The 26,894-nt window shown below is 34.6% G+C and overlaps 1 long non-coding RNA gene and 2 pseudogenes across 3 annotated transcripts; 2 read left to right on the top strand and 1 right to left on the bottom strand.

The window, feature by feature from the left end:
* Positions 1 to 2,290: 2,290 nt before the first annotated feature.
* LOC148788108 (zinc finger BED domain-containing protein RICESLEEPER 2-like) lies at positions 2,291 to 5,777 on the bottom strand (annotated as a pseudogene). Its single transcript, XR_016065561.1, has 4 exons — positions 5,654 to 5,777; positions 2,958 to 5,028; positions 2,814 to 2,867; positions 2,291 to 2,448 (listed from the first exon to the last, which is right to left on the bottom strand). The product of XR_016065561.1 is annotated as a zinc finger BED domain-containing protein RICESLEEPER 2-like (transcript).
* Positions 5,778 to 6,139: 362 nt separating this feature from the next.
* LOC105162391 (uncharacterized) lies at positions 6,140 to 9,399 on the top strand. Its single transcript, XR_016065473.1, has 4 exons — positions 6,140 to 6,219; positions 6,329 to 6,736; positions 7,082 to 7,253; positions 8,377 to 9,399. It is a non-coding gene; the product is annotated as an uncharacterized LOC105162391 (long non-coding RNA).
* A 1,385-nt stretch (positions 9,400 to 10,784) lies between these two features.
* LOC105162402 (dnaJ homolog subfamily C GRV2-like) lies at positions 10,785 to 24,097 on the top strand (annotated as a pseudogene). Its single transcript, XR_016065438.1, has 14 exons — positions 10,785 to 10,869; positions 11,558 to 11,708; positions 12,865 to 12,898; positions 13,824 to 13,964; positions 15,010 to 15,436; positions 15,566 to 16,049; positions 16,752 to 16,975; positions 17,078 to 17,422; positions 18,445 to 18,739; positions 19,780 to 20,196; positions 20,277 to 20,621; positions 20,691 to 21,034; positions 21,142 to 21,505; positions 23,756 to 24,097. The product of XR_016065438.1 is annotated as a dnaJ homolog subfamily C GRV2-like (transcript).
* The last annotated feature ends 2,797 nt before the right edge of the window (positions 24,098 to 26,894 follow it).

The raw sequence follows: 26,894 nt of genomic DNA, 5'->3' as shown, positions 1-26,894 counted from the left end.
CAAAATAATGAGAAGAGAAAGATGGAGATTAAGCCTTGAATGAAGGAACGTGGGAAGGTTAAGCCTATGTTCACTCTCATAACCGCCCCTCATTGGTCGGTTACCAACAAAAACAGGTGCATGGAAGGGGGCGGTTATCGAACGCCCCCTAAAGCAGTAGTCATGATGGCTAGGCCTAGCCCTAGCCATCATAATAGCTCTGACAGGGAGCAACATGTGGAGCCCTAGGCATTGAGAGAAGGTGGGAAAAGGTAAAGCGAGGGACACCCATCGAAAAGGCCTTACCGAGACGTTGAGGAGGAGCTCCCTTAAATAAGAAAGTCTCATACTCTAAGAATGAGCTGAATGGCACCCTCCTCCTTAGAGTGGGGGAGACTAAATGATATGTATGCCTGAAGAAGCCTGGGGTAGCCTGACCTTTAACACTTAATAAGCCTGCCCTAGCAGCCGAATGGACCAAACAACCCAAGATGGAGGATGGAGGCCTAAGACATCTCTAAACTCACGTGGCGTACAGCTGGACCACCAACTACCACCACCTTGAGCCACGATAGCCTTAGAAAAATAGTTCGAATGAGGAAGGTCACCTTGGAGTCTAGGATTCCTAGGCGGCTAAGACTCCGTGCAGGTGAAGGGTCTCCCACGACCTATGGATACTTACATTGGAATATCGAGTTGTGGATAAGAAAAATCTGCTACTTATCCAACCACCCTAACTCTTCTCCCCGAAAATGGAGGATAAGGGGTGGACCCGCAGTAGGTGGGGGCATCCCCTATATATACAAGTTTGATCCATGCGCAATACATATCTTTATATACTCTTAGCATTCTTTTTAGCACTCATCAAGAATTCTCTCATGAACTTGCACATTTTTTTTCCAATTTGATTATCATATCTCGATCCCTTATTACGTTTATTACTTTCTTGTCTTATTTCTTCTTAAACCAAGTACTAACTTGGGCGTCTAAGTACTAACGTATTTTTTTGCACTTCTCCTAGGATCATAAATACTCTAGCCTAAATCTTGAGCGATAGTCCAAGACCATTGGACCCTTACTATTTTTGACGCATTAGACGTAATTATGTAATTATAGTTAAAACAGGAAAAAAATGCTTCAATGCAAACTCCCTATTTGGAAAAATAACTAAACACTTTTGGTATACCCTCAAAATATATTCTTATTATCTTTAAGGGTAAATTATATTTTACCACTCGAACTGTACTCGTTTTTACACTTTGTCTTCTAATTTTTTTTTATTGCAACTTAGGGACAATTATGATTTTAGTCCCTACACTTAACCACTTTTTTAGTTTTGGTCCCCATACTTTCAGGCTTGACAATATTAGTCCTTAAATAGATACTTTTATTTTTTTAACAATTTTGGTCCCTTCCGTTAGATTTGGTGTTAGAATTGACGGAGAAATGTCATGTGATGTACATGTAAGGCAAAAATGCTAGAAAAAAAATGAGGAGAATTACGATTTTGGCCTCTAAACTAAACCACTTATTCAATTTTGATCCTCAAATTATCGAGCTTGACAATATTAGTCCTCAATCTAACTATTTTTTAATAATTTGTGCTTCATTCTTTTATTTTTTTTCCCAACTCCCATTCTTTCCAAAGGAACCTTAGCTCAATTTTCACTTGATTTTCTAAAATTCATGGATAATTTTCTGTCACTCACTAAATTAAACCAATTGTTTCTCGTTTTTCTTCAAAACCCATTTGAAAATTTTTTAGTTTTTAGGCCCAAATCCCAAAGTGTAGAACCTTAAATCTTATTCATGATTTGGACAAGTATAAATTTTTCTACCCAGATTGATATGAGTCTATGATGTTAAAAATGGTAGATTAAATCCATAATTGCAAAAGAAGGGAAACTAGGCTTCTGAGGAGTTTTGAGAAAGAGAACTTTTTTCCAATTTTCTCTCAAGTAAACCTTCAAGCTTGAACAAAAATGGTGAAAATTGATGTTTTTAACCAGTTTCATGAAACATCCAAGCTCCAAGGTGGAAAAAATAGTTTTGTCCCCTCCAATGTTCTCGACCATTTTTGTCGAGCTCGAGCTCGACTCTAGAACTTCGAGCTTGAGCTCGCCGAGATGGAGCTCGGGCTCGAGCTCGAGCCGATTTCAGCTCGAGCTCCCCAGCTCGAGCCCCCCAGCTCGAGCTCGATTTATCCTGTTTTGAATTATGAGTTTGAACACATTTGTAGAATAATTTACTTTTAATCGACTAATCATTTAAAAAAACAAACAAGCCAACCACATTCATAAAACCAAATAGAAACCACAATATATAAAGATTAAATTTGTCAATAAACCATTTAAATAAAAATAAATTAGTTACAATTTATCAAAATCCAAAAATCTTTCTAAACCCATGTTTGTTCAAAAGTGACAAAGTCCACGTAACGAAGTCGTTCTTGTTGCTTTCCTCTCAAACCTACATAAAATAAATGATAATAAATTAAATTAGAACCGTATAACACAATGCAACTAATATGTATATATCTCTTTACAAGTAAATGAGAATAGCACAAGATTATCGATATAATTTGCTAGAAAATTAGCAAACCCAACATAAAAGATAAAAAAATTACCACGTAATTTGATATCAAAACCAATTGAAGTATCAACTCCAACTTCCGATCTCAACCCTCAAATCTCAAACTTCAAACTTCAAACCTCAAATCTCAAACTTCAAACCTCAAATCCACCACATTAAGTCATCTCAAAGATGTCACAACATGATGCAATTTAAAAGCAACAATCGAGACAATTATCGGCAGTTGAGTTACATGAAGTTACCTTTGGCACATCACCATCAAGAGGCAAATTTACATATATTGCTTTTTTGTCGCACTGCAAATTAATGAATGAAATTCAATACACTTATAATAAGTTAGAAACAATAGCGATATGTTCAAAACTTTTAAATACAAAAGAGCTTACCAAACATTTTTTCTTCACTTCAAAGCGTTTTCTCAGCCAATCTCCTCCGCACATCAACACTTGAACCGTATCTGAAGTCAATGATGCACGATATTTGTCTATTACTCTACTTCCCGCACTAAATGTAGCCTCAGAATCAACAGTGGTGATTGGGATAGCTAAAATATCTCTTGCCATTATCGATAAAATCTTGTATTTCAATGCATCAACTCTCCACCATTCCAAAACATCAAAGTCTTTCCCATCCTTCTTGTCCTTCTCAAATATATAACAGTTTTCCTCAAGATATAAATCAAGTTCAGACTTTTGAGGCTGAATAGATTCCACTGACTTCAGATATTCACCATACTCAGACCAACCACTTTGAGTTTCAACATTTGCAAGATCTCGGTTCGATAGTTTGTTTCTTTGCCCTTCTCCAATTGACTCGTCTTCAATTTGGAAATAGCCACATACTAGAATAGAGCTCATACAATGTCTTCCGAACAAAAGTAATTTGCCTCTCAACATTCTCTGAAGAATATAGTCTTGGAAAGCAGAATTAAGCGCTCTCAACTTACACCTGGGATCCAAAGCAGCTGCTATAGACATCAGCAAATTAGTATCTCACCAATATTTGTCAAACTTCTTCTTCATTCTTGCAACCATGTCCTGAATGAATATATCATTCTCCAATGACTTCTTATCTAACAAAACTTTCACTCTGCTCACCTCATTAAGGAACAAATTTGAAGTAGGATAATCACTTCCGGAAACAATGTGCGCAACTGTCCAAAATAGCTCTAATATCGAGCACACTTTCTCTGCTTTTGTCCAATCCTCTGCACTTAGACAAATATCATAATGTGGTTCCCGATCAGCAAACCTTGGGAAGACATCTTTGAATTTGATTGCAGCAGCCAACATTTCATATGTTGAGTTCCACCTTGTCCGACAATCATCAACTAACTTCTTGTCTGGTAAATTCAATTGCTTCACTATCTCAGAAAATATTTTAAGTCTTGCATCGGATCGTCGGACATACTCTACACTATCACGTATAACATCAACAATATTTTTAATCTCAGAAAGTCCATCTTGAGCAATGAGATTAAGTATATGGCCGCAACATCTTACGTGGAATAGTTTTCCCTCACAAAGTAGTCTTCTTTTGTTTCTCACATAAATCTTCAGATTTTCAATAGCTGAATCATTGGCAGACGCATTATCCACAGATATGGTGTGGATCTTACCATCGATGCCCCAATCCTCCAAGCAGCGCCAAATGACATTTGCAATTTCAAGGCCTCGACGTGGAGGTGGAATGTGAACAAAGTTAAGTACACGCTATGCCAACTTTCATCAATCCAATGACCTGTAATGACCATGTACTCGATCTTTTGGTTCTTTGATTTCCAACAATCCGTTGTGAGACTGATTTTGTTCACATTTTTCAAAAAACTTTTCAGTTGCTTCTTTTCTGCCTCATAAACGTTGATGCAATAAGTTTTTGATGTATTTCTTGTAATTCCTCGCCACTCAGGCATTTCTCTTCTTTGCATCAAATTGAATCCCTCTTCTTCCACAATAGAAAAAGGATGCTCATGCATCATGATCCAATGAGCCACTGATTCTTTCATCTTCTCCATATCAAATTTCCCGACATACAGACTTGAACACAAAGTTGGATCTACACTACTGGTGACAAAACCAAGTTGTGTTTGCGAAAGTCCATCTTTAGACTTGTCAGCTTTTGCTTTAATAGCACAACTTTGCAAGTGTCGATGCAATTGAGTTGTTGGAGTAATTTTGGTTTTTCTATACATCTTCTTACAATGTATACAAGAGATTTTCATTACTCCATCTGCATCCTTTATTTCTGTGAAATCTGACCAAATTGCTGATTTTTTTTTACGTTTGGGTTTTGATCCTAAAATTTCATCATCTTTACTAGTCTCCTCAATGTTCTTCTCTGTGCCAATAGTATCTGTATCAACTCTATTAGTTCGTTCAAGTATTTCCTCCTCACTTTGCATTACTTGACTTGTTGAATCGGCTATAGAAAAAGAAGTACTTGCCGAAATATTCATATCTGAACATTGAGGAGGAAATACTTATTGCCTTGCTAGAGAAATTATTATCAATTAAAAGATAACCATAAATGCATATCTAGACTGGTAATCAATTAACATAACATTCTAAAACTTCCAAATGTCCATAACACTACAACTCGACATTCAACAATTCGAACAAGAATTAAATAAATAAAGAATCCGATTAGTATTAAACAAGAATCCAACAACAACAAAATTCCAAATATTGGTTAAGTGACTTTGAACAACAAGAATCCAATAAACATAATTTCAATAACAACAAAATTCCAAAATTCCAACAACAAGAATCCAATAACATAAATGCCAAACATGACTTTGAGAATCTACAAACTCAATTTCAAGGTCACTTTCTTGAAGTAGATGTTGAGATAAAGCAATGAAAAAACCCAGCTCGAGCTATATCTGCTATATATGCAATAAAAATCCAACTCAACATCTACTTTATATGTTGCCATAACTCCAGCCAATATAAGTCTGTGTTTGTTCTTTTCTTTGTATAACTAAAATCCGAACATGACTCCTTATCATGCGTAATACATGTCCAACATACAAAATAGTCGTAAAAGCAACCGTGTCTCAAGTCAACAGAGAAAGAAGGATTACCTGGAAGCCGCACTCGTCGCTGTACTTGTTGCCGGCTGTCAATCCGCTTCGCCGTGAATTTGGGGGTTAGGGTTTCCGGAGAATGATTTGGGAAAAAAATGGAGTTAAAACTTGAAAAGAGAAAGAGAGAAAGAAGAGGGAAGAAGAAAAGAACGATAAAAAGAGATGGGTTTGACTTTTTGTATTATTATTATTATTATTATTATTATTATTATTATTAACAATTGAGTAAAAATTTTAAAATTACTAAAAGTAGTTTTGAGAGAGATTTTTTAATTAAAAATACTTAGGAAGTGAAACAAAAAATATAAAAGTAAGTTGAAAGGGTGTCTTTGTTCAGCCAACACTAAATTATTTTTTGTAGGGGGACTTTTGTTATAATAAAAATAATTTAGGGGTCAAAATGTATAATAAAAATTTTATAGTTTTGTAATAGGTTTATTAGCTGTGAGATGGTCGCATGGTAAAACATATTTCAACTCTCCTCTTTCTCTCTCTCTAGGGTTTTGTTTTTCATCGATTGCACGAAAAATTCCCCAATTGTTCGTATCTATTCGATCGAAATGGTAAGCAAATGCGCGTTCCTGATTTCCAATTGGCTTATACGCTATTGTTGGCTTCCCCATTTTGTATCTCGTGCTGTGATTTATCGAATGTTTTGGTTTAATTTTGTAGGAAAATGGAGGCGGAGATTTGGAGGCAAAAATTGAGATGTTGCTGAATGTGGAGAAGCAGATGAGGCAAGTGGGTGATGTTGCAGGTACGAGGAAGGCCGTCACACCTCTTTGCAATTCTTCTTCTCACACCTCAAACAATACCCCTCATTTTCTCCCTCCAAGAAAGCCAAAGCCGGCGAAGGAGAGACGCCGCAGTTCCGTCCTCCCACCGCCAAAATACCCTCACCCAACCCCACAATCAAACCATTTCCCTTCTCCTCTGGTCACTTCTCCGAGGAAAAAAGTTAAAGAAAGCAGGTGAAGTCATTTCTTTTTTCTTGTGTTCATTTCTCACCCAAAAGACAGAGTAAAGAAAACCAAGAAAAGCAGGGGGAGAGACAGAGCGCGAAGGAGGCCTCAAATTATGGTATTGCGAAATGTTACTGCTGTTTGAACAATCCTTCTTGGCCCAATATTTTCTCATTGTTCATATATTGATAGATAAAGAAGGAATACTGGAATACTCTCTGTTGATGTCCTAAGTTTGCTCTCACTGTAATGTAAAATATGAGCAAGAGTGGAAACATAATTTTTCAATACGCAGGCCTTTCCCTCTTTTTTTTTTTTTTCTTTTTTTCATAATACCCAAACCTGAGGGTACATGTCTGTATAATTATCCCGTAATCTTCCTTTGTTATTCCAGCTCTTAAGATGTGACAATTTGTAGGACGTGAACATTTATCTAAATCATGAGTGTTCCATGGTTGCTCAGGTGTCATTGCCAAGAGGATGTGAATCAGACAGGAGACCTGCAAACTTGACAATGATGGCTTTCAGAAGGCATATTCCGTTGATTTCAGACCACTCAATGTACCGCCCGCTGCTGCATTCCAAGGGGCTCATTATATTTCACTTGAAAAGGCAAATAATCTCGTATGCATCTGGTGAGCAGAGATTTCCGCTTTTCTTATGACTTGTAACAGTTAATTTTCAGAACCATGCTAGTTTTTTTGTGAATGATGAATTCTATGACATGAAGTTTTAATGGAAGCCACTTTTTCTTTTATGATGTTTGGTCCCCTTGACCTGTCCAAATCCAATTTTCATCCCTCTTTATCTTCTAATTCAAGAACCAGCTTCAATTTCTGATGGTTTTAAGGGCCTTCACAGTTTATCATTGTTGGTTATTACCACGAACAGTTCAGTCTCCTTTCCAAGTTGAATACATTCATCATCTAATACCATATTGTGAGTGAGAGGGAGTTTCTGCTGTTTGAACAATCCTCATATTAGGATTTTCTGTACAGTTTGGTCTGATGTAGACGTTATTCGTGATATTCCTGTATTTAGTCAGTTTGGGTAATATTGAAGCTGATGAGCTTCTGCTCAAATATTGTTTCATTTGGTAATTTACTGAGTTGTGGAGCTTTGTGAGTACATGTATCATGAATGATTATGCTACTCAAGATTGATTTATGATCAGCTACCCCCAAAGCACTTTTATTGTATTTGTTCTCGAAAATATGGAACTTGTTAATAGATCTGAAACTTATGCGAACCAATTCATTAGTTCATTGGTAGTGCTAGCTATTCTTTTGAGTGGATGGGTGGGCTGGTCCTCGTCCTACATTTATCTTTTTAATGTTGTTCAAGGGTTGAAGGAGTATAATATTTGGGCATGGAGATTGGGTGGTATTAAGTTAAGCACTAGTAGCACAATGACATTGGGAGGAGAATAAATGGAACATAAGTATTGTCAAAATCTTTTAGATACCTTTGAGGACTTACCATGCTGGCGATCAACATAACAAAGCACGACGGTCTTGTATATAAGAGGGTCATTTTTTCTGTGTTTATGTGTATATATATTCATGTTGTTCTTAGTTGTATGATGCCCTTATAAGTCCAGGATTGATGGTTGGTTAAGGCTTCGTCTTAACAACTACTTATCTTTTTAAGCAATGCATTGGTTGTTCATATGTATATATATATATGTGTGTGTAGACATTTGTCACATCTAATGCATTTGTCAATGTCTTTGTGTTTCAATGTTTCTGGACCACATAGGTAACCAAGCTTGTACACTCGTTTAAGGAAGGTTCGGAGGAATGGTCCAAGAAGGCGGTAGAGCTTGAGGAGTCATGAAGACTTTAGAAGTAAGTTCTATTTGTAATTTATTTATCCAACAATGGCGAATGATGCACAGTACACTAATTCCTCTTGTGAACATGCAGTTTGGTTGTGGAATTTCAAAATTATCTGTTTGTCTTATGTCTTAATGCATGCTGGACGCGAATGGAAGGTGTATGAGGTGGCAAAGACGGTCTTTGAAAACAATGACACAGAAACTAGAAAGTCTTTGCAAAGTGATAATGGTGGTAAAAAGTCGATCATTTTCTTGGCTTTCACTCTTCATTTCATCCATCAAGCATTCCTTCCTTTATATGTTTGCATTGTTATCTTGAGTTCTTGATATTTATCATCTACATTATGGGGTTGTGATTTTCTTTTTATCTATGGCAAGTTTGTTCCTTTGATAAATAGTGTTGGATGCTTTTTAAGTGGTTTTCAATTACTTTACTACTGTGGTGTGGGTGTTTCTCATCTTGTTTTATTTGGTTGTGCTTTTATGTTATCTCATTCAAGTAAACGATGTGTATTGTTCTTTGTGGTATATGAAGCTCTGTGAGACATATTTTGTTGTTGGGATGTCTGTAATTGTTTAGCATTTTAGTAAACGATGTGTTCTGTTTAGCATTTTAGGATTACATGAAACTTCTCATATTCTAATTTTGATTTGAACAGCCCAATTCACCTTCCAAATGAGATAAAACCATTTGAAAGTAAAGAATTCCATGACATATATGTAGTGTTAATTAACACATAGGAACAGAGGGTAACTTCTTTTTAAGTTATCATTTATCTTTTGTTATCCTATCAAACTTCTTTTGTTTTGTTTTCTTTTGCCAGTTACTATCAAGCTACCTCTGTTTATATTATTTAGTAATTTGACAAATAAATGTGATTTAGGAAGTCATAAGATTGAGACATGAATGTGCACTAGCGTTATGTGATTGTTGCTTTGATTAACTGTGGAGTCGTTGAAGCATAATTTCATGCATTTTGAATTGCTTTGAAACAGAGTTGGAATATCTTTGCTTCTACTAAATCTTAGGATTCTTGTGAGATCATATTTGTTTGCTATAACTTTACCCGATTGATCCTTATATCCCTAACATGGGACATGCATCCATTTTGAAAAATTCAAAGGCCCTTCCCCTTCCGGAAAAAAAAGAAAGAAAGAAAGAAAAGTAAGAAAAAGGAAATTACATCTACTCCGCTGGTTTAGGTCACTTAGTAACTGGGTAACTTCATCACAAATGTTGTTATTCACGTAAAACGGTGGCCGGAGCTATGAGTATGCAAAGCACTTTAGGTAAAACGTGTTTTGGTTGAGTAACCGGGTGCCTTCACCACAAGTGTTGTCATTCGCGTCAAAAGGCCAGAATGCGACGTTTTTTGGTTGAGTAACCGGGTGCCTTCACCACAAGTGTTGTCATTCGCGTCAAAAGACCGGAAAACGGGCTAAAGAACACAAGTCGCGGGCAAAAACAAAGGAAAAAAAAGAAAATAAAAGCCGTGACTAAAGCAGAAGGGGAAGAAAAAAGAAAAAAAATTCATTAGTGGCCAAAGAAAAGAAAGAAAAGCGAAATCCGTCCCGACTAGGTAGATGTAAGGAGATAAAAGGGTATTGTGTTAGCATCGAGGATGATAACATTTTGAAACCCATAGATTTTGTGGAAGCTTGATTGTCCTCCTCTATACTTGGCAAAACGAAGTGTTGTGATGTGATTGGCCTCTTACCCTCGTTATGATAAGTTAGCATTTGCATAATGTATTGCGGCGTTTGTGTTTTGAGATTATGTGCACATAGTATTTCATTCTGTTGGAGGCAATAACTTTAAAGACATTGCGGCAGTCCTTTCTTTTCTTTATTGATTTATTAAAAAATTGTCACATTTCTTGGTGCTGAAAATTTTTGTGTGTAAAATCCTCTACTTTGGCATGCCTTTTCTTATGTTACTACTATTTTTGGTTGGGAGGAGGAGGAGATAGATTCTGGCCTTGTATTTATTGTAACAATATTTAAATTCTATATTATTATAATTTTCTTTAATCTTATGAATTATTCCCTTTAGATTGCCATCCCAGCAGGGTGAGGGTGCAAGTTCAGTATATAGGCAGTAGTGCATCTTACATGACCGCCCCTTAAAAGGAAAATGTATGTGCTTGCATGTAAGAGTTAAAGAAGTCTACCATGCTGCATATAGACAAGTATTATAAATTTTTCACTTCTAATCTTTACTGGCTCGTGAATTTATCCAGGTATGTGAGGTTGGGAATCATTGTTAACTAATAATTGAAAATAAAATCAGATTCCTTTTTTGTGTTCCATCTTTTTGTTAAACTCTTTAATGAAGTTCATCAAATATCTTTCAGTTACATTTGCTACACTTGGTGATAACCAGATGATGTCCCTGGATGTGCTTCTTAGTGCTGGTGTTCCGTGGTGCAGGTGACTATTTATATGCTATCATATCATGTTTATCATTTGTCCCCTACACTCTTATGCAGAACCCATTCATTAGTTCATTGGTAGTGCGAGCTATTCTTTTGAGGGGCTAGGTGTGTTAGTGCTCTCCTGCATTTATCTTTTTATGCTCTTGAAGTGTTGAAGGAGTAAAATTCAAGTCCATACTCGACAATAGATATTGGGTGGTATTGAGTTATGAGCTCGCAGCAAGGTGTTTTAAATGAAAAAAAGATTACATCATGAGAAGAATATATGGAACATAAGTACTGTAAAATCTTTTAGGTACCTTTGAGGACTTAGCATTCTGCTAGGGATTTTCTTATCCACTGAAAATCAACAGATACAATTAGATACCATCATTTGTTAATATTAGGTCTGTGCTACTTTTTGTTGTTCTGCATCTATAGTGATTTAATCTTTGGTTGCATTGCAAGTCACTCTCTTAAATTAATGTTTTTCTTGACTACTGGTGCAAAAAGCTCGAGAATTTGTTGTCACTTCCCAAGAGCTTATCACTAGGGGTTCAGTCCTGGTAAGTCACTTGTACTGGCTTAATTCCTATCGATATTTATGTTGATCTATCTAGAGAAGTTATTTAATATCAATATCTGAAATTAAAGTGCTTATTCTGTTTATTCGATCTTATTGTTTTAGGAAATTATTGTGGAGATGCTGCTGATATGGCTAATACTGAATCGTCGAGTGTTGCAAGAGAAGCTGCAATACATAGTGCAGCTATTAGGTGTCCTCCAACGGTGTCTCGCTTCCAGTTATCATATGATCTTGCAGTCTCGTTATGTTCTAGGTTTGTTTTCTTTTCTTATGTATGATCCTCTTCTGGTATCACGCAGAAATGGTCTCTTGGAAACTTACATTATGTTTGGTTTTGTTTTTAACTTGTTTTTGGGTATTTTGTGGAGATAGAGAGAGAAAAACAAAGATAAATAAAAATAAGTTAGAAATAGTGTGTATGTTTGGATTTATTTTTGGAGATAATATAAAATAAGTATGTTATGTTTGATGTTGGGTAGTGGGGAGACAAAAAATACTGTTCATTGTCAAATCATGTCTCTTTTATATATATTTATATATATATGTATAAAAATATATATAATTTATTTAGTTGTGAGTGGATTAAAATAAATATTATTTCCTAATTATATATGTATGGAAATGAAAAAAAATAATTTATGTAAATACACTTTTAAAAATAATTAAATGCACTCTAATAATGGATTAACAATATTTTTGTTAGTTGTTCTATTCGAGGTGATAAATTTAAATACATTATTCAAATAATGTAATATATGAATTAACCGCGTAGAATAATTATATTATTTTATATTTTTTAAAATTTTTAATTATTCCAATGATGTAGAAAATATTACGTATAAAATATTAAGTGGTTAAAATAAAATATATTTGTATTTAAAAATCAAATACTTAGAAACAAGATAAAATACTTAGAAACAAGACAAAAACATGGCAAAATAAGCAATGGCAAACATTGCTTCTGTTTTGGGCCATCTCTGAGATGGCCCAAAACTGAAACCAAACATAAGGTTAGTATTTTACCGGCATTCCTTTTCTTGTTATGCCCCTGTGCAGAAACCTATGGTAAGATAATAATTGTTATTTAAAATTGAAATATATGCAAATAATTGCTTCATTTATGTAATATATGACTTTTGATCACAATTGGAATGTGTCGCGCTGTAGAATGATGCATGTTAGTTGAAGCTAAATGAAGGTAATTTGGTGTATATCTCTAAGTCATAAAGTATCAGAGCATTTTAGAGGGTGCTTGATGGTTTTGATTTTTTGAGTGCAATAATGGCAATATACTAAAATTGTCTACAACAGTAGACATACTGTCCCCATATTCTTTTACTATTCCTTTCTGCCTGTTGCTATGTAAATTGTTGAACTTATGTACATAAGCATGCAATTGCAATCTCTAGGTTTTTGGCATCTAACTATTTGGACAATGCTCTGGTCCGTTGTTGTGGGATGGGATGTTTGATGCTACATTTAGGATATTCTACACAGTTTGGTCTTATGTAGACGTTATTGGTGATATTCCTTCTTTTTAGTCAGTTTGGGTGAGATTGAAAGTGATGAGCTCCTGCTCAAGTATTGTTTCATTTGGTAATTTACTGAGTTGTGAAGCTATGTGAGTACATGTATCATGAATGATTATGCTACTCAAGATTGGTTTATGATCAGCTACCCCCAAAACCCTTCTATTGTATTTGGTCTCTGAAATATGCAACTTGTTAATAGATCTAGATCTGAAACTTTGAAATAATTAAGCAGGCTGTTCAATTTGAGAATTGATGTTCATTGGGTTTAGGCCTTGAATTGGTATTCCTTTGTCTATTCCTGTATCATCCAGAATGGTACCTTGATGCCAATCAGGATCACCATGAACTCTGTACTTCCTGTTTCCATCATGTCTGCTGACTTGTATTGAACTACTCTAGCTCTTTGCGGATCTTGGGGATCTTCAATAGCACTGAAGTGTTGTTTATATATCAAACTACTGCTGAACTGATGGAGTTGAATTAGTATCTAGTTTCTATAGAGACTAATTACTGGACTACAGACTATGATCATGATCATTCTGTTGCAGTTTTTAGCGACAGAATATGAAATAAAGTAATTTCTACTGTAATAACGAAGAATTTTTTCGCTCTTATGATCATCTACATTTCTTAGACTAAATATATTATAAATTAGTTACTGAACGAGGTTCTTTCTTATTTACTTTGTTAATTAAATAGGATATCTATGGTAGAGAAATTTCTGTTTTTCCTGCGCCAAAGGGACAAATAATGACATGGAAGGAGTCTTTACTTGATACACCTACCTATAGTTGGGTATGCTTGTTTTACAATGTTCCTAAGACGGGCGTGTTCAGGTAGGAGATGTGGCATTGTCCATATTGCACAGTATGGTAGCCGCTCATTCAGATCTAGATGATGCTGGAGAGATTGTTACACCAACCCCCAGAGTAAAGAGGATCTTGTCAAGCTCACGTTGTCTTCCACATATTGCACAAGTAATATTTTTAAGTGCCTGTCCTTCTATTGGTTGTGTGTGCTCTTGTCCCAATTTGGGCAACTGAAAAATCTACTCAGACTTATTAGAATAAAAAATTGCTAAAAACGCAGAAAGTTATGCTTGTTATTGTATCTTTTGTTTATTTACCTGGAGAGCCTGAAAAATGTAAAGGTTGATATGTGGTTTCAAATAAGTTCCATCAACCTTTGTCCTCAAATATTTGAGATTTTCAATCTGGAAGTTCTATGATTTGTATTTGCTTAGGGATAGTAAGTCGAGGATTATGTTGATGGATATGCGAGGGTGGGGTACAGCATTTCCGACTTCTGTTCAAAGAGTTCTAAATTTTGCTTGTATGTGGATCTGGTACAAGTTGGTTCAAAAGAATTATGAAGGGCTGTTCATTTTGTTTTTCCCTTCCCTCAATCTTTACTCACTTCAACGAGCAGGCCATTCTTTCACGTACATAAAGCACTGGGCCCCTTTAAGTATTCCTTTGGTTATGAGCTTGGTTACATAAAAGATTGATGTGTGGCACGTAGAGTAAAATAGGATCAGAGCTTTATCCTACAATAAACCGGTTGCCTTGCAAGCCATTTAAAATGGGAGTTAGTTGTCCGGTATTTGTGCTTATCATCACATGAGATGCACATTGGAGACTGATTGAGCAAACAACTGTAGAAGGGTCACTGGAACTATTGCACCTCCTTAAACTAAGATACAGTTTCCGTGTAATATGCACTTAGGATATCCACGTGTACTAGTATCCTTAAACTCCTGGTGTTTTAAAGATGCAACTTTTCATATTCTCTTGTGCCTTTTCATGGTAATTATATTATAACACTTTCACCTTGGAAGTGGGGTAACTTTTGTTCCTTTCTTTGCCTTCTAGAGAGGTTTGAGATGTTTTCGTTATTTTTTCTTTTGTTTTTAAGCTGAACTAGGCAGTGGCTGGATGGTGGCTCCATCAATATGCACGTTGTTTCTCAATTTCAGAGCTTTGGTTAATGAACCAAACTCTTTCCTCTATTTCTTATGTGCAGGGAATGCTTTCTGGTGAACCGACTATTGTTGATGCTGCTGCTGCTCTGCTGAAAGCTACAGTTACTAGGAACCCAAAAGCAATAATCCGATTATACTGTACAGGCGCATTTTATTTTGCTCTGGCTTACCCTGGGTCTAATCTTCTTTCAATTGCCCAACTCTTCTCAGTGACTCATGTTTATCAAGCTTTTCATGGTGGTGAGGACGCTGCAGTTTCCTCTTCTCTACCTTTGGCGAAACAAAGTGTTTTGGGCAGCCTCTTACCTGAGTCATTGCTTTATGTACTGGAACGTAGCGGCCCAGTTGCTTTTGCCGCAGCAATGGTTTCTGATTCTGACACTCCTGAGATTATTTGGACACACAAGATGCGAGCAGAAAATCTGATCCGTCAGGTAGCCCTGAATCTGCAATTAGAGTTTGCTACTTGTCTTTCACCCCAAGCATCTTTTGTTAACATTTAGTATTTACATTCTAAAACATGGTGGTAGTTGAGTCATCCTCAATGCAAATAAGTGCTGCATTTAACTCTCAGTTTTATTTGATTTGGTTCGTCAGCATCTTGGTGATTTCCCCAGAAATTGTCACAGCATTGTCATTCCTTATATGACTATGCTCCAATGCCACCAGTGACATATCCAGAGCTGAATGATGAAATGTGGTGTCATCGTTATTATCTCGAAACTTATGTGATGAAATTAGATTTCCTAATTGGCCTATTGTTGAACATGTTGAGTTTTTGCAATCATTGCTATTAATGTGGAGAGAAGAGTTAACTCGAAGGCCAATGGACCTTTCTGAAGAAGAAGCTTGCAAGATACTAGAGATTTCCATTGATGAAGTATCCAGAGACGACGCCCCTGCGAAACCAAGTTTTGAGTCAGTTGAGGAGATACCTAATATATCAAAGCAGATTGAGTATATTGATGAGGAAAAGCTCAAGAGACAGTATAGGAAACTTGCAATGAAGTATCATCCAAACAAAAATCCTGAAGGGAGGGAGAATTTTCCGGCAGTGCAGAAAGCTTATGAGTGCTTGCAGGTATGCCAAATTCCTTCATCCTGTGTGAGGATCTGTCGTTACTCATAACAAACGGAGACTATATGATTAAGCTTGAGAAAAAAAAAAGATCATATAGACAAGGGATCTTATAAGCTGCCAGATCTTATTTCAAATGAATTAGTCGACTTGTTTAGACGCCGTTATCACAATTATGCTGTTTATTTGACTGGTAGAAAGTGCTCTAAAGGTATTTATGCTGTCAAGATGAGCCAAATGCTTTTTTACACATATAAATGGATATCAGTGTTGGTTTTAAATATATCTTGGAACTAGGAAGGACACGGGACTATATGTATATTTAATTCTTAGATATGATACTACCTAAATTTAAGGTGTGGACCAAGAAATAAATTTAAATATATAAATTTAAGTGGCATTTGCGGAAGAGTGAAAATGTAAATCATAGGGCTTTCCTATGAGGTTTGGACTACTTACATATGTTTCCCTTTGGTTTTGTTGCCTCCATCTAATATTTCATTCTGCAATCAGTAAACTTCTTTGAATATGATCAGCAAAGTTGGACAAAATTCCTAAGTTGAACCCTACATATGAGGGTTTTTATGAGGCATGTCTTTGGCCGGAATGCAATCCTCTTTAATTGGTTGTATTTCTTCACATTTGAGTTCCATGTTTCATATTTTCTTTTTAGTGATCTACTGCTTTCTTATTCCTCTTCCTTAGGTGACCATGCAAGGATTGCAAGGTCCCCAGACTTGGAGGTTGTTGCTTCTCTTAAAGGGCCAGTGTATTCTATATAGGCGATATGGGAATGTATTGATGCCATTCAAATATGCTGGATATCCTATGCTCCTAAGTGCCATTACAGTGGACAAGGATGATAACAATTTTCTTTCCTCTGATCGAGCACATCTTCTAGTTGCATCCTCGGAGCTTGTTTGGTTGATGTAAATTCATCATCTGCCTTTAATTTCCATATCATTCTTCTTTAGATAAGTACTTTGTAAATGTACTTTTGCTTATGCTATTTCCACATATTTAACTTTCAGGTGCGAGTCTTCACCATTCAATGGTGAAGAGCTTGTGAGAGTTGGTGGAATACCTCTTCTTGCAACCCTCCTTTCCCGTTGCATGTGTGTGGTCCAGCCAACAACTCCTGCCACTGAACCGTCCGCTACTATTGTTGCTAGCATAATGCGAACCTTTTCTGTTTTGAGTCAGTTTGAAAGTGCGAGAACTGAGATGCTCGAATTTTCAGGATTAGTTGATGACATTGTTCATTGCACTGAACTTGAGCTTGTTCCTGCTGCTATTGATGCTGCCCTGCAGACCATTGCTCACCTTTCTATCTCCTCTGAAATTCAAAATTCCCTTCTGAAGGCTGGTGTGCTGTGGTAAGATAGATCATTATATTGTTATGATTATGCTTTCATCAGTTTTCTAGCATGAGATTCTAGTTTCTGGAAGTTTGCAGAACACTACTGTTTCTGTTATGGATTTCTTGACTGTCCTTTTGTATTTATCGCTTAACCTGGCTCCAAGTGACATATTGCTCAGTGACTTAGCTTATATTCGTTCATTACTTTACACTGTTTTGCCCATATAATTCTTTGCAGCTCATATATGGATGTTGAATAATGAAATTACCCATATTGGTCTATTTATAATGCTCTTTGTGCTCATGTGGATGACTTTGTTGCTGGCATTTTCTCTGTGTCTGTCTGAGCTTGTATAGAAAATTTATTTGCTTGTGAAGGTGGTCATATTGTTATTTTTTTAAATTGAACAAAATGTTGGAACTCTAGTGTTGAAGATGCTTTGTGGTGACTATTCTTTGAATGCCAGAATGTACTTTTTCTACGTGAAGTGTGAAAACTTAAGCTTTATGAACAATATGAATTTTGAAGCCACTGCATCAGCTGGTACATGACTGTTACATGTTACAAAAACCACTCCGATGTTTCTCAAAAAACTGCCGTACCTTGATGTTATAGTTTTCTCTTGTGGTCTGTTACTTGAATCCAGGTCCATTTACAAACTTGAGGGTTCATAGAGTAATGTTTATTTGTTTGGTACCTTTTGTTGAGTCAATTTGCTTGCGAAGAGAGTCCAACTTTTATTTTAAAATTGAACAAAATCTTGGAACTATTGTGTTGAAGGTACTTTATGGTGACTATTTTTTGAAAGACGAAATTTCTTTATTCTACGGCACCGTGGAAGTTTATGGTTTATGAACATTGTGAACTTGAAGGCCTCTGCATCAGCTGCTATGTGCCTGTTATATCTTAAAAACCACTCCACTGTTGCAAACTGCTTTATCGTGATGTTATGGTCTTTCTCAGGTGGATTATTTTGTTTGAATCCAGGTCCATTTCAGAAACTTGTGGTTCTATAGAGTCACTTTTTGTTTGTTCAGGTACCTTATACCATTGTTGCTCCAATATGATTCGACGGCGGAGGAATCAGATAAGACAGATGCACATGGTGTTGGAACTAGCGTTCAAATAGCAAAAAACATACATGCTGTAAAAGCATCTCATGCCTTGTCAAGGCTTAGTGGTTTGGTTGACGAGGCGATCCCGACACCCTACAATCAGGCTGCAGCTGATGCCCTTAGAGCTTTACTAACCCCTAAACTTGCAAGCATGCTGAAAAATAAATTTGCAAAAGACCTCCTATTCACATTAAACTCAAACTTGGAGTCCCCTGAGGTAAATGCTGCAGATTTTGCATTTTGACAAAGAAAAAACATATTGGGTGCTACTTGAGCATTGCCTCATCTCCTTGCATTAGTATCTGCATATTTTCTTTGAATGTTGTGAAACTCAGAGCACTATAACAGGGCAGGCTTCTTAACATACCTTTTCTGATATGTAGGCAATACTTGCTTCTTCTTCTTTTGTAAGTACTTTGTTGGTTCTATTAGAAGTAGATAACTGAGGGAAAAAAGAGAGGAAAGCAATATGTTCTACATGTTTGTGTTATTAAAAGGTTTCAAATTGGCTTTAACTACTTGGTATGTAGTTGTCATGAAGATTCTATAACTGATTCAAGTTTCTTTTTTTTTTCTTTTCCCGATTTACTTTTTTACTAGCAAATTCGGGTATAGTGGTGGTGTGGATGTTTTCTGGACGTTCTGCATTTAAATCTAGAGAACTTAATTTTCCTTTGAACTGTCTTTTGCACTGGACATAGTATTTAATTCAAAGAATCTCTTTCAGGTCAACTATTGGTTCTTTAAGGGAAGAGGTTATTTGTTTGCATCTAATAGAGTATCTTCTTCCGTATATCTATCTTGTCAGATCAAAGAAATTTGGTCTTGGGCCTTAAAATCTATGCCCTTCCTATCTATGACTAGTTGTGAAGTTTCCATACATTTCTTTTGTTTGATATGCAAACCTATTTGCACATTTTCCTCCTCCCCACCCCATAAAAAAATAACAAAAACACAAAAAAAGAAAGCTTTAGCACCAGAAGTTCTTTTCACGAGCCTGAAGGTTTTATTTTTTGCATAATGATTAAGAAAAAGGTATCTGTTTTGTGCAAGCTATAATTCTAATCTATATATAGGTTGTCTTTCTGATAATAATTGGGGTGTAGGTGTTACTTTAACTATCTAGATTGAAAATGTTTTAAACACATATACTGTAGTTCCAAGTGATGGCCATTTCTAGTGCTCTATGCCATAGTTGATGACCTTGTGGGACTATCAGATATCATGACATAGTTTCACTTGATCTTTCATTTACAGATAATCTGGAATTCCTCCACTCGAGTAGAACTTTTGAAATTTGTGGAAGAGCAGCGTGCAAGCCTTAGTCATCATGGTTCATATGACCTTAAAGATTCGCATTCCTTTGTTTATGAAGCATTATCTAAGGAGCTCTATATTGGCAACGTATACTTGAGAGTCTATAATGATCAACCAGATTTTGAAATTACTAAGCCTGAGGACTTATGTCTTGCCCTTGTTGATTTTATATCACATCTAGTCCATAATGCACCCGCTGCAAGCATGGATACTCATGTTAATAGTGATGTAACCACTGATGGATCTGCCGAGCAGCATTCTTCTGATGATTCTTCAGCATCACTTGATGGGAAAAGCTTGGAGAGGGAGGATTTGGAACTAGTAAAAAATCTTCAATACGGTCTGCTATCCCTTCAGGTAGAAGTCTGGTGGTTTTTCGTCTGACACTTTTTTAGTCACCCTTGACACCTTCTTTTCTGTAATTTCTGTAATTTCAGCTCTTGTTGACAAAGAATATGAATTTAGCTTCAGTGGTCTCCACAAAGGAGAAGCTATTGCCCCTCTTTGAATGCTTTTCTCTTCCTGTTCTTCATCAAGCAACATTCCTCAGCTATGTCTACTTGTTTTGTCACGGTTGACAACATATGCACCTTGTGTGGAAGCAATGGTCGCAGATAGCTCTGGTCTGCTTATTTTATTACAGTTGCTTCACTCATCTCCCAGCTGCCGTGAAGGAGCTTTGCATGTTCTCTATGCCTTGGCAAGCATGCCGGAGCTAGCTTGGGCAGCTGCAAAGCATGGAGGGGTGGTTTTCATTCTTGAAGTTCTCTTGCCAATACAAGGTATGCTGATCTCATAGATAGCGGTTTCTTAAGGATTCTATCTTGCGCTCTAAAATGAATTTTGTGTAGAAGAGATTCCGTTGCAGCAAAGAGCCGCAGCAGCTTCGCTATTAGGGAAGCTTGTTGGCCAGACTATGCATGGGCCTAGAGTGGCGATAACTCTGGCAAGATTTCTGCCTGATGGCCTTGTCTCGGTAATCAGGGATGGTCCTGGTGAAGCAGTTGTGACTGCTCTTGAACAAACAACAGAAGCTCCTGAACTTGTCTGGACTCCAGCAATGGCTGCATCGTTGTCTGCACAAATAGCAACTATGGCTTCGGATCTGTACCGTGAACAGGTGAAAGGACGTGTTGTTGATTGGGATGTACCTGAGCAGGCCTCTGGCCAACAGGAGATGAGAAATGAACCTCAGGTATAACTGCTGTGTGCTGCAGATGTACTCTTTTGTTTTTGATTGATTACATGGATGTTCTAAAGAATGCTAATTCTGTTTGATGACTTACATCATGTATTGTCGAGGTTGGAGCGATCTATGTTAGGTTATTCCTGAAATATACCAAATTTCCAGAGATTTCTTGAAGGGCTGCTGGATCAGTACCTTACATCTGTTGCCACCTCACAATATGATGGCCAAGCTGTTGACACTGAACTTCCTCTACTTCTTTCTGCTGCCCCGGTCTCTTTACTTAGGATGTACCCCGCTCTTGCAGATCATGTTGGATATCTTGGTTATGTGCCCAAACTTGTGTCTGCAGTAGCCCATGGAGCAAGCAGAGAAACAATGGCTTCAGAAACCTATGTATCTGAGGATGGTTCGTTGCATGCATTTGCAACAGAAGGGGCCTATTGTACCAAAGTACGCGACATACTGAGTGCCTTTGATGTAAGTCATGACTCCTTAATCAGTGTTGCATTTTATCTGACCTATTATTCTTGAGTGAGTTTTTCCTGGAATTTTTAGAACAACCAGTAGCTAAAACCCTTGTGTTCGTGTTTTTTGCATGAATTGGTCAACGGCTGGCAGCTTTATGTGGTTGGTCAGCATGACCCATCCCCTGCTTAATCATGGTTTTGCTTTCCATCAGATTTAGTTGCATCAAATCTTGTTACTTTTTAAAAAATAGGCCAAGGGGTCTTCCATGTTTAAAAAATTAAGCAGTCAGTCTTTCAACAAAGATGACTTCCAGCCATGGGATCTTCCATGTTTCCTTTAAAAGGACAAGGAAAAACAATATGTACACCAAAATGAAAAGCTCTAAAAGGATTAGTAGTTTACAAGTCCTTGTTAAAAGCTTTTCTTGAGGTATTGTGATTGTTTCGTGAGTTTTTTTATTAGCATGCGAGAATACTAAGTGAATAGTGATTTATTTAGGCTTAAGAAAATTAAAGCTGCTGAGAAGATTTCTGTATCTTCATTTGACATGTATCTTTGATCTGCTTTGCACTCTAGATGCAGGCTTATTAAGGAGTTCGTCCATACTCTCGCATAGGATGGGCAGGATAAGGTCAGCTAATAGTGGGGTTTAGTTTGGATCTAGGTAATAGAACCGCCACGATAAATAGATCATATGCTCTGAATTTGTGGGTGGATCAGGCATAATGCATGAGTTTTAATACATTTAGTGGGTAATGTTGTGACACTGCAGATTATCAGGAAACATGGAGTGTAAATGAATTTTTGAAAAGCATGAATTGTTCTGAAATAATTTACATGCTAAATGTATGTGATACATGAATTAAATATTGAAAAGCATATTTTTTTTTTAGAACTAATTTGCACACCAAGTATATGTGAAACACAATTGACAGATATGATGGTTTTTAGAATTCAATGGATCTTTTAGTAATTTAATATTCAGAAAAAATGTCATATTTTGTTGTAACGAATCTTTCAACAGACGTTATTGGTGATATTCCTTTTTTTCAGTCAGTTTGGGTAAGATTGAAAGTGATGAGCTCCTGCTCAAATATAGTTTCATTTGGTAATTTATTGTGAAGCTCTGTGAGAGTACATGTATCATGAATGATTATGCTACTCAAGATTGGTTTATGATCAGCTACCCCCAAAACCCTTCTATTGTATTTGGTCTCTGAAATATGCAACATGTTAATAGATCTAGATCTGAAACTTTGAAATAATTAGGCAGGCTATTCAATTTGAGAATTGGAGTTCATTGGGTTTAGGCCTTGAATTGGTATCCTTTTGTCTATACCTGTGTATCATCTAGAATGGTACTGTGATGCCAATCAGGATCACCATGAACTCTGTGCTTCCTGTCTCCATCATGTCTTAATTCATATGTACTTTGTGCTGACTTGTATTGAAGTACTCTAGCTCTTTGAGGATATTGGGGATCTGAATTAATACATTATTCAATTTCTATAGGCAGTTGCTCATCATCTTGTAATAAAAATTGTTGGAGGTTTTCGCTGGTTTTACTCAATCCAGGCTTAAAACTTGGCTACATATTGCACAGTTGGTGAAGGTGAAGGACACATCAGCTAAACTTAAGCTATCCTATGGGATAGGATGCTATCCAAATGAGTTCAACTCTGGAATTTTCTTCTGTTTGTGGTTTCGATAATGGCAAAACTATGGACAATACTTTATAGTTTGTGAAATTTGCATTGACTGGTGGACCATTTACGTAACCTCATACCACTTTCTATGTGAAACTATATTGTTGGGTTGTGGCTTAGATTTTGAAACTACTATTTCCTGCAGCTACTCGGCTGGCAATGCTGATATAAGTGCACATAAGAGTCCGAAACAGTTAGCTCATCTTGTGAATCTAGGAGGTACACCAATTAAGAAATTTTAACATTTGTGGTAAATGTAATTTGAAAATGTCAAACATATAATAAACCATCTTTTCATCAACAGGCCATTGTAAATTTGGTTTAGCATGAAATTGAAATGAGATTCATTATTTGCAGACTATACATAGTGTTTGTAACTTTGTAAAAGTACTCGCATTTGTGGTTTCTCATCCAACATATGTTATGGTACCCGTCGCATGTGCAACTTCATCAAATTTGTCCTGTCACTCTCTAATTTATAGTTCTTTCTTTTTTGTCTTCCATCTTTCTTTTAAACTCTTCCAATGAAGTTTATAACATAATTTTCTTTCAGTTACATTTGCTATACTTGGTGAGAAGATCACGGTGTGTTCTCGAAAGTGCTTTAGTATTGGTGTTCCGTGGTGCAGGTGAACTATTCATATGCTATCATATCATTTTTATCATTTGTCCCCCAATGTTTTGTGTTCCTGGGTTCTCATTTTCTTGAATTTTTGATTAATTGGAGCGTATTTCTTCATTGTTTTTGCTGCTCTGATTTAATTTATATAGTAATAATAGTGTGTGTGTTCTACCACCTTGCATATTGGCTTCTTTGCTGCTGAAACTATGTTGTTGTTCTCTATTTTCAACATTCTTGTTCATAGCATATATAGTCAACTAACATATTGTAGAACTCTTGTAAAGTTGATCTGCTCTTGTGGTAGAGATTGCGTTCTTGCTTGAGTGCTTGTAGAACTCACGTTGGACTCTTCGCTTATACAACTCTTTGACAACATAAGAATTGGCGGGTGATTAATACAGTTGTAACAAAACCTTCCAGCCAAAAAGGTGAGAATAGATTCATCCTCATACACTCATTTATTATTTGAAAGGGTATCAATAATACATAAGTGGTGTTCACACTTTTATTATAGTATAATATAATAATATATATAACTGTAAATGAAAAGCATACTAAGCTATTGTGTATATTATAAATTTTTGAATGATTTGCTATTTTATTTCTTCATTTATGACTGTCGTTAATATATTCTTATTTATATTGTAGGTATCAATTAATTTTGTCAATTTAATTATTTTATTAGTTAGTTATTGTTGCACGTTTTTCTTATGTGCACATAACAAATAATATTTTATAATTCAACAAACGATTAAAATCATTGTTCTTTATCTTTTTTTTAATATTTTTTTACTAATTATTTTTTAATATTTACTAAAAATGCTTCTATCAAATATGAAAAATCAGAGAATTTTAATTATATTTATTATTTCTCATCGCTCCTCCTACTATGATAAAAACCATGGATATAATACTTTTGAATTTTTTACAACCTCAATATTAATAATATTCTCAATGGGCATTTAGTCAAAATTATTATTTTGGTTTCAAATTTTTTATTATAATTTATTTTATTTTGTATTATGTCAAACAAAAATAATAATTTTAAAAAGTTAACTTATTATTTATATTAAATAAGCTCTTAAGAAAGATCATTTTTAAAAACTAAATTTATTTATTATAATTTTGTTCAAGTTTATTAAAAAAATAATGTTAACTAAATTATATAATTTTATTTTAAAAAGTTACTTATTATTATTTGTCGTACATATCTATTAAATAATTTTATTATTTATGTATAATAGTAATTTATTAAGATATTTTCAAAACAAATAATAATTAAATTAAAAAAAAATAATAAGAAGAAGTAACTAAAAATCATTTTTATGTCTTTGTAGTTTATTGTTACTTTATTATTTATATTAATATTAATAATTTGAAAATGGGATAATTTTATATTGGGTGTTTTGCTATTCAGGTAAGTCCTGCCATTAAGTTTATTGTAGAATTTTTTTTGTCCTTTTGTTTTATTTTTTGTATAAATGTCTTGAACTCTAAAATAATATTTTGTTTGAATAACTACTAAAATTAAACATTATCTTCATAAATTAAAAAATTATCTTTTTCACACTATTAATATTAAATTTATAAATAGATGATTATAAAATTCATAATTATATCAACAAATGTGAAATTTAAAATAATGCTTAGTTAACTACTAAACAAAAAATATAGCTTATGAAATTCTTTTGAAAACAAAGTATACCAACAAATGATTATTTAGGAGGTATTGATGAATATTATATGGATTTATTTTAAAATTGATAGTATAGCCAAATTTGGAAGATTTTTCAAATATTTAGGAAAAAAAAAAAAGTATAAAAAACGGGACTGCATACCTAACTTAGTTTTTTTTTTTTTCATTTTATGTACTCTAAAAAATATAATTAATTATTTAGAATTAAGAATAATTTGTGTACAAAATTAAACTTAAAATTAAATAATAATAGGACTTTAAAGAATTTACATGCATTTTATAATTATATTTGTTGTATTATTTATGAATTGTCATTATAGTCATTTCATACTATTAGATATATATTTATTTGCTTTATTAGGCAATAAAAAAGAAGAAGAAAATTGAATTTATTGTACAAAAAAATAAATAGTCCATGTTTTAGTGTTGTGTTTATATATTTTTGTGTATATTTATAATTATCATGTAAAATTAGGAGTCTGGACATAAAATGCTGACTTTAGAATTGATCTTAAAAATTAGAATTACATCACCCAGTTAACATTTTTAGTCTTATATGTACTATATATTTTTATTTTTATAAGTGTAAAATTAAAATTTTGTCAATATTGTTGGACAATTCCTAATGGATTAAGTGTGAAATTTTGAATGGTGTGTGTAATTTTAAAATTTTTTGGAAGAAAGTGTAATTTTTCATTTTTAAGTTGATGTTACTTATTATTATATGATTAATTACTATTTAATTTTTAAGAACTAGTCGTTGTGTACATAGTAAACATTATAAAATTGAATTAAAATAATATTTTGTTTGAATATCTAGATGTGGTTCTAATAATTAAACATTATAATCATAAACACAGAAACATAATAATTATTTTGATTATATAAACATAGATCTATATGATAAAATTTAGTAATACCAAAATGTAAGTGTGAAAAAATATGACCATAAAAACTAATCAATTTATAGTTTATATTAAATAGAAATAAAGATGAGGGATACATTAGTTTTATAATTTTATTAATTTTAATTTTTATTATATTTAATGTTATTTGTATTTTATTAGAAGTTTATAAATTAATTTATTATTTATATTACGATAAAGTTTTAACATTTAAAAATTATAATGTGGTCAAATATGTTAAAATATTTAGTGAAAATTGATTTTGATTTTTAATTCATTTGAAGATAATAGTTCTCTAATTTTTATTTTAGAAAATTGATTTTATTTAGTAGTATTTGTGATTTTTTTTTTCTTATGGGTGAAAACAACATGTTCCTTGGTTAGTCGGTGATATTATAAATTTTTTATTAACATTTGATTCGGTTCATGGTTTAAATACAAAAAGCTGACTTTAGCAAATAAAAATTAC

The sequence above is a fragment of the Sesamum indicum genome, linkage group LG5 (genome assembly GCF_026168435.1).
Source record: "Sesamum indicum cultivar Baizhima isolate 11 linkage group LG5, ASM2616843v1, whole genome shotgun sequence".
Classification (NCBI taxonomy): Eukaryota; Viridiplantae; Streptophyta; class Magnoliopsida; order Lamiales; family Pedaliaceae; genus Sesamum; species Sesamum indicum.
Note: the sequence above shows the minus strand (reverse complement) of the source record. Positions and strands in the feature narration are given on the sequence as shown.